The sequence below is a fragment of the Elephantulus edwardii genome, unplaced genomic scaffold (genome assembly GCF_000299155.1).
Source record: "Elephantulus edwardii isolate Elephantulus edwardi_28Jun2011 unplaced genomic scaffold, EleEdw1.0 scaffold00324, whole genome shotgun sequence".
Taxonomy (NCBI): domain Eukaryota; kingdom Metazoa; phylum Chordata; class Mammalia; order Macroscelidea; family Macroscelididae; genus Elephantulus; species Elephantulus edwardii.
Window position 1 is genome coordinate 1,822,372 of NW_006400074.1, and position 7,190 is coordinate 1,829,561.

At 40.9% G+C, this 7,190-nt stretch overlaps 1 pseudogene; it reads right to left on the minus strand.

The window, feature by feature from the left end:
* Positions 1-1,211, minus strand: part of LOC102865381 — a 12,136-nt pseudogene extending 10,925 nt beyond the window's left edge.
* Between the last annotated feature and the right edge of the window lie 5,979 nt (positions 1,212-7,190).

A 7,190-nucleotide genomic window follows, 5' to 3' on the forward strand; every position in this document is an offset into this window, starting at 1 on the left:
TGAGTAAGGTCTGGGCCTCCTGGACATTGGTTCCTTCAAGTCGGACCACCAAGGGCACCTTGAGTTCTAGCTCCTGGCAAGCTCGGATGATGCCAATGGCAATGATGGCACAGTTCACAATTCCACCAAAAATATTGACAAGGATGGCTTCAACCTTAGGATCAGCAGTGAGCAGTTTAAAAGCTTGATACACTTGGGCTTCCTTTACTCCACCACCAAGATCCAGGAAGTTGGCTGGCTTCCCACCATTCAGGAAAATGATGTCACAAGTTGCCATGGCCAACCCAACACCATTCACAAAGCAAGCAATGTTCCCATCCAGTCCTATGTATTTCAGATCATATCTGGCGGCTTCATTTTCAATGGGCTCATTCTCTGACTTGTCATCCATGGCAAATATGTCCTTTTGATGGAATTCTGCATTGTCATCAAAATTAATCTTGGCATCAAAACAGACAACTTGTCCTTCTGGAGTTTCACCAAAGGGATTCACTTCCACCTGAGTTGCATCAATTTTCAGGAAGAGATTATACAGCTTCTTAATTTGATCTGCAGCCTGATTTTTCAAAGACCCACGGAAGCCTAGATTTTCTGTCATTCGTTGAGCTTGGCTGTCCTGTATACCTTCAAAAATGTCAATTTTCTCCTTAAAAATGAGTTCTGGAGAAGAAGCTGCCACCTCTTCGATGTCAACACCGCCTTGGGGACTGCCCACCAAGACAGGGCCATTGCAGGACCGATCCATCAGAATGGCCAGGCAGGCTTCTCTGGAAATGTCCAGGGCTTCGGCCACCATCACCTTGTTAACCTTCACACCTCCTTTTGGAGTTTGTTTCGTTGCTAGATTATACCCAATCATCTGTTTAGCCAGTACTTCTACAACTTTAGGGTCTTTTGTTAAATGAACGCCACCTTTCAGTCCGCTGTTGAAGATACCTTTTCCTCTTCCTCCAGCTAAGATCTGCGCTTTTAAAACAATTTCTTTTGCATTTAGTTTCTTTGCTGCCTCGAGAGCCTCATCCGCAGTGTCTGCCACAAAGAATCTCTGCACCTTCACTCCGTTGTCCGACATCAGCTTCTTGCTCTGGTATTCCTGCAGGTTCAGCCATCTTCGTGAGGTGACTTGAATTGCCTGAGACCCGGCCGCCAGCAGCCGCGGCCGCAGAGCTTCGCACCAGCTTCCTGGCCTGCGCTGCCGCCGGGGACGCCATCTTATCAGGAAACCCCAACTGATTCTTTTTAATGTTGTTCATGTATCTTACCACTTTGTTGAATCACTTTACTAAGCCCAAAAGTTTTCTTCCTGAGTTTTCTATATACACTATCATAACATCTACATATGTAGAGATAGTCTTGGCTCCTGTTTGTGAATTTGGATGTCGCTTATTTCCTCCTCCTGCCTTATTGCATTAGCTAAGACTTCCAATACATTATTGAGTAGGAGTGGGCATCCTTGCCTGGGCATTGTTTACAAGTAGAATGCTTTTCATCTCTCTCCATTGAGTTTAGCTATTGGTTTAGCATTGTTGTTGTTGTTATCGTTGTTTGATGCCATTGAGTCATAGGCGACTCATAGGGACCCTATGAACGAACGTTCGTACATAGAGTTTCCGGAAGCAAGCCATTTCGGATGTGGATGCTGCTCCTGCTTTCAGGCTTGATTTAGTCAGGAAGCTCCAGCCAACACTGTCCACCATGGGTGCCTATTACCACGATTAGCACATCACTGTCACAGGCTTCAGCATCACAGCAACCACGAGTTACTTCTGTACAGCAATGCACAGACCAGTGCTATACCACCTAGAAGAATGTTTGACAGGAAAACAATTTGAACCTGGCCGAGGGCCACAGATGACAATCACCCACCTTCGGCTTGGTAGCATAGCTTCCTTTCCACTAGGCCAACCTAGCTCTCTCTTCGTCGTCGTCATTGTTACTGTTGTTTGATGCCATTGAGTCGTAGACGGCTCATAGCGACCCTATGAGTGAACGACCTGAGCACTGCTCATACATAGGGTTTCTGGAGGCAAGCCATTTCGGAAGTGAATGCCACTCCTGCTTCCAGGCTTGATTTAGTCAGAAAGCTCCAGCCAGCGCTGTGGACTCCAGCGTGGGTACCCATTGCTGTCACAGTCTTCAGCATCACAGCAACCACGAGTTACCTCTGTACAGCAACGCACAGACCAGTGCTATTTGGTTTAGCATATATGCTGTTAATTATGTTGAGAAAATTCCCCTCTATTCCTATTTTGCTGAACATTTTAATCAGAAAAGGGTATTGGATGTTGTCAAAAGTCTTTTCAGCATCAGTTGAGATGATTGTGTAGTTCTTGCCCTTTCATTTTTTGGTGTGGTGTAGTACACTGATTGTTTTTGTTATGTTTTTTGTTTTTTTAAATGCCTGTTAGGAATCTCACTTGATTAAGATATATTAATCTTCCAATAAATACACTATTGGATTCTATTGGCTAGAATTTTGTAAAGGATTTTTGTGTCTATGTTCATGTGAGATATTAGTCTATCGTTTTCTTTTTTGGTAGTGTCTTTGGGTTTGGTATCAGGGTATACTTTATAGAATGAATGTAGGAATGTGCCTTCTTTTTTCTCGATTGTAAAGTAATTTAAGTAGGACTGGGGACAGTTTATCTCTAAATGTGGTAGAAATTGGCAGATGCTGTGTGAGCAGGGGCTAATTTTTTGCTATGACTTGCTTGAATTCCTTCATAAGGAACTCTTCAAGTGTCCTCCTTCAGTCAATGTCATCTAGAGTATGAGTTTTTAAGACTTTGTCCATTTCCTCTAGATTTTCAACCTTATCTTAGTATAGCTTTTCACAATACTCTATTATTTTTCACTTTATTTATGTTGTTTCTGTTGTGGTGTTACCAACGTATCTTCTTATTAGAATTATTTGTATCTTTTTTCTTTATTTTTGCCCAGTTTGTCAATTTTGTTGACCCTTTTAAAGATCCAACTCCTAGTCTCTTGGTGTTCATGTTGTTATGTACATCAAATCAGAATCGACCCGTAGCTGACCCTTCAGCTGGTTTTCAGAGACCGTTAATTGCATGAGAGGAGATTACCCATCTTTCTCTGGTAGAGTGGCTGGTGGGTTCAAACTGTGTACCTTCGGGATTGCAGCACAGCTTCTTAACACTAGGTCTTCTTGATAGTTTCACTTATTTTAATGTTTTCTAGCCCATTTATTTCTGCTCTTATGTTTATAATTTCCTTTTTTCTAGAGGTTGTGGGGTCTGTTTACTGTTCTTTTTCTACTTGTTGGAGATGTTGGGTTAAGGAGTTGACTTTAATTCTTTTTGATGTATTTGCTGATTGTTATTAACTGACTTCTCAGTACTGTTCTTGTTATATCCCAAAGTTTCATTTTATTTTACATATTTTTATAATGCATTGGTTAGCATAAAAAATTCATATACATTGTGTTTCATTTGTATACATTGTGTTTCTCACATTCCTTCATTCACATTGCATTTTCTACAATCATGTCTATACATTACGTTTTATAAAACCAATTACTATTGATCTATGCCCACAATCACTCTGTCTTTTCAGGTTTCCTCTGGATCTTTCTTAATTCTTTCACTCCTTCCCTCCACCCATCAAATTCTCTGTCCAGTGATTCCTGTCCTCCCCCCTCAGCTCTCTCTCCACTCCTCCTGTTCTCTCTCATTCCTCCTTTTTGGGCTTATATCCACATCTTACTAGTTGTTCTTTTGTTTTTACAATAATGATCTTATCGAGGATTTGTTCTAATAAGACTGAGTGAGTTCATTCAGTGTAATGAGCTCTAGCTTTTTCCATATTATGTAATATTTTTCTAAATTGTTGCTCCTGAGTACTGCGTAGTATTCCATCATGTGAGTGTACCACAATTTCTCAATCAGTTTGTTTGTTGGTGGACATGTCAGCTGTTTCCACTTTCTTGCTATTGTGAATAATGCTGCTATGAACCTAGGGGTACAAATCTCCATTTGTGTGTCATTTCTATTTTCCTTGGGTTATATTCTTAGCAGTAGAACAGCTGGATCATAGGGAATTTCTATGTTCAGGGGTTTTTTGGGTTTTTTTTTTTAAACACCAAACTGTCTTCCAGGGTAGTTGTACTATTTTAAAATCCCATCAACAGTGTGTGAGAGTCCAATCTCTCCACAGTCTCTCCAATATTTACTACTTGCTGTCCTGTTAAACTTTGCCACTGCTACTGGGGTGAGATGGTATCTCATTGTGGTTTCGATTTGCATCTCTCTTATTGCCAATTATTTTGAGCATTTCTTCATGTGTCTGTTGGCAATGTGAATGTCTTCCTGTGTGAAAAGTCTTTCCATATCTTTTGCCTATTTTGTAATTGAGTTATCAGTCTTTTCCTTGTGGAAGCCCTGCAGTATTCTAAAATCTTTTATTATAAGACCCTTGTCTGAGATGGCACTGTCAAATGTTTTCTTCCCAGTCTGAGGTTTTTGTTTCACCTTATTGGAGAAAGTTTTTGATGCACACAGGGATGTAATCTTTAGAAGGTCCCATTCATAAATTTTATCCTCCCCTGGCTGTGCATCCCAGAGGTTCTGCGATATTGTGTTTTTATGTTATTGTATTTTGCAATATTTCATTCTCATTTGTTTCAAGAAACTTTTTCAATTCATTTTTTCATTTCTTCTATTTGCCAGGCTGGTGGCCAAGTGTCAAGAAGCTGTGCTGCAATCCCGAAGGTATGTGTATTTAACCCACCAGCTAGCTGCTCCGTGGGAGAAGGATAGGCAATCACTTCCCATGAGATTGACTGCCTCTAAAAACCCACCAGAGGGCCAGCTATGGTTTGGATCTGACTCAATGGTACACAACAACAACCACAACATTCACCAGTAGTCACCAAGAAAGAGCTGCTAATTAGCTTCCATGTATGTGTTTTTTCTCCTTGGGACTCTTGTTGATTGCTATTTTTATAACCTTGTGGTTGAGAAAGTGATTTGTAGTGCTTCAGTGTTTTCTAACTTGCTGTGTGATATCACATATGGTCTATTCTGGATAATGTTCCATGTGCCCTGAGAAATGTATATTGAACTTTTACTTGGTGCAGTACCCTGAATACGTCTATGCGATCAAGTTGGTTAATTGTACAGTTTATTTCTTCCACATCTTTATTGAGTTTCTTTCTAGTCATCCTGTCTTTCTTTGAGAGGATTGTGTTAAAGTCTCATACTTATTTTTCAATATTTTTTTGAGAAGAGGGCTTATTGGTTTGCATAAAATAATTTCTTTTTTTATTGTTGTTGTTGTTGTTGTTATGTGCCGTCGAGTCGCTTGCGACTCATAGCGACCCTATGTACAACAGCCCTGAACTCCGCTCTGTCCTGTGCCAATCGCACTGTCTCTGACACTTCCATCCCAATTATCCCCGTCACTGAATCAATCCACCTCAGAGAGGGCCTTCCCCTCCTGCGCCATCCCTCCACCCTCCCAAGCATGATGTCCTTCTCCAAGGACCGGTCTCTCCTCACAACATGTCCAAAGTATGTTAGACGGAGCCTCAGAATCCTTGCCTCCAAGGAGCCACCCAGTTTAACCCTTTCCAGGACAAATCTGTTTGCTTTCCTAGCAGTCCATGGTATTCGCAATACTCTTCTCCAGCACCACAGCTCAAAGGCATCAATTCTCCTTCTATCCTCCTTGGTCATTGTCCAACTCTTTGATGCATAACAAGTGATTGCAAAGACCATGGCCTGTATCAGACGCACCTTAGTCTCCAGAGAGACACCATTGCTCTTCAGTACTTTGGAGAGGTCCCTAACAGCAGACTTTCCCATGGCAATATTAAATATATATTTTATTTTTGCACATGATTTAGGAACATACATTTTAAAACAAAGTGATCAAATGAACATCTGCACATAAATATTTTAAAATATTCATGTGTATAAATGAGTCTGTTGGTGTTCATAAAATCATTTCTATGACTTGTGTTTTATTCATGTACAGTGTGATTTATACAATCATTCATATATACTGTGGAAACATACCCCAGGAAATAAAATCTAATACACAGAGGTATGTACGCCTATGCTTGTAGCAGTGTTATTCACAAAAGCAAGAAAATGGAAACAACTGAAATGTTAATCAACAAATAGATAAACTGTGGTATAGTCACACATTGGTATACTATACAGCTCCAAAGAACAATGAAGTGTTTGTAAAATATGACACAACGTGAGTGAGAATATTATATTGAGTAAAATAACTCAGTCACAAAAGGACAGTACTGACTATCCCATGGACTGCCAAAAGAATAAACAGATATGTCTCGGGAAAAGTGTAGCCAGAGTTCTCTTTGGAGGCAAAGATGGTGAAGCTCTTTCTCTCACACTTTGGGGATGTTGGTGGTTGTTGCTGTCATGTGCTATTGAGTCACCTGTGACTCATAGCGACCCCACATAGCTCTGAAATCTGCCCTATCCTGAGCCAATCTCATAATTTCTGACAGACCTAATCCCATTTCTCTAGTCATTGAGTCAATCCATCTCATCTAGGGTCTTCCTCTTCTGTGCTGTCCTTCCACCCTTCCAACCATGATGTCCTTCTCTGGAGACTGGTCTCTCCTAGCCATGTGCCCAAAGTCTGTGAGATAGAACTTCAAAATCCTTGCCACCAGGGACCAACCTGGCTTCACCCTCTCCAGGACAGACCTGTTTGTTCTCTTGGCAGTCCATGGTATGTTCAACACCCTTCTCCAGTCCATAACTCAAAGACATCAATCCTTCTATCATCCTTAGTTATTGTCCAGCTCTCAGATGCTAGCAAATAATTGCAAAGACCATGGCCTGAATCAGGTGCACCTTAGTCTCCAGACAGACATCATTGCTCTTCAGTGCTCTAGAGAAGTCCCTGACAGCATACTTTCCCAATGCAATTTGTCTTTTTATTTTCTGAATGCTAGTGCCCAGAGTGTTGATTGTGGCACCAAGCAAGGTGAAGTTATTAATAATATGAGTGTCTTTTCCATCTATCATGAAGCTGCCAATTGACCCAATGGTGAGAACCTTTTAAAAAAAAAAATTGAGCTTCAATCCATATTGAAGACTACAGTCCTTGACCTTCTACAGCAAATGTCTCATGTGCTCCTCAGTTTCAGCAATCAAGGCTGTGTCATCTGCATTACGCATATTGTTGATGAGTCT